Raw genomic sequence first — 1,544 nt, forward strand, 5'->3', positions numbered from 1 at the left:
AATTCCAATACACAGCCTCCCCAGCCTCAGAGCCAGCCTGTAGCTGAGTGCTTTCCCTGGACTCAAGACTGCTCAGCTGAGCTCCCTTACTTCACTGGCAGGACCTGGAACTGACTTCCCAGAAGTCCCTGTAATGCCAGCACAAAGTCCAACCTGGAGCCAGGCTGTCACCTGACCCATCAGGAAGTTGCCAACCTGTCCCTAGAGAGGAACTAGCAATAACCAGACTTAGAGCCGCAGCCCAAGGGCCCTCTAGCTTTGCTCTAACATGTCTGGAAAGCTCGGAGACAGTGGCTTGGAAGAGCTGCCCCCCACAGGCATCCGCTTTGTTTCTATCTGGGCCCAGCTTGCTTCCGCCAGAGCAGACTCCTTCTCAGCCTGGCCGAGGTGTGACTGAGCCCTCCCTCATTTCAGTGGGACACTAGAAAGGGGGAGGGAGCTCCTGTGCCTGCCCCCTCCCCTGTCGCCTTTTGAACCAATTAGAAGGGCCGCAGTCTCAGTGCAGGACAGAGAGGTCCTGCTAAATTGCGGACCCCCAGTAAACCGTGGGAAAAGGAACCCCGCAGAGTCCCTCCCTCCACCAGCGTTCTTGTGTCCTTTACTCCTAGGCTGCAGCATCTAGCGGCTTTGTTAACATTTCAAACAAACTCCCCGCCGAGGTCTTCTTTGATCTTCCCCGCATCTCTTAGAACCAGAGCCCCAGACTAATTCCACCCATTCAGCCCCTCCCAACCCCTTCTGGGATAAGAGGTGAAACTGCCCAGGGTCAGTGGTATGTCGCCCAATGGAGGTGTACCCAGCTCCCAGTTGGTGTCGGCTTGTGAGAAGCTAAGGGAAAGGAGGAAGGTGAAGATTTAGGAGCTGAGAGAGAAGAGGAAGTCACTGCTGCTCCTTGGAGGAATGGGGGGGGGGGGATGCGGGGTCCCTTTATTGTTTAGGTAGACATCTCCTCAACCCCTGCTCTGGGTTCCAAGCAACCAAAGATGGACCACGACCACCGACTTTTCCTTCCTTGGTACAGAGTGTAATTAGTGGACTGGTTGGTGGTCTGTTTGGCACTGTGATCCAGCTAGCTATTCTCCTTGGAAGGAGCATGACTTAAGATGAGGTAACACTAAGAAACCTGTCTCAAAAAAGAAAAGCTGGGCGTGGAAGGGTAAGGCTCAGCCGGTAGAAAGCCGACCTACCAAAGCCCTGAGTTCAAGTCTCAGTCCATTCTGTGTGTGTGTGTGTGTGTGTGTGTGTGTGTGTGTGTGGAGAGAGAGAGAGAGAGGACTACTTTTTTTTAGCAATACATTTTTCTTCTTTCAAAATCTATGATTCCTACACCTCCCCCTCCACCACACACACACACACACACACAAGTCATTATGTAGCTGAGGAGAATGACCTTGGGTTCCTGACTCAACTTGAATTCCTGATCCTCCTGACTCCACCTCCCAAGTGCAAGAATTACAGGTGTCTGCCGTCCCTCCTGGTTTACATGGTACTGAAGAGAAAATCAGTTCTTTGAACTGAGTTAGCCCGATCTGAACGTTCTAGGT

The sequence above is a fragment of the Mastomys coucha genome, unplaced genomic scaffold, assembly GCF_008632895.1.
Source record: "Mastomys coucha isolate ucsf_1 unplaced genomic scaffold, UCSF_Mcou_1 pScaffold18, whole genome shotgun sequence".
NCBI lineage: Eukaryota > Metazoa > Chordata > Mammalia > Rodentia > Muridae > Mastomys > Mastomys coucha.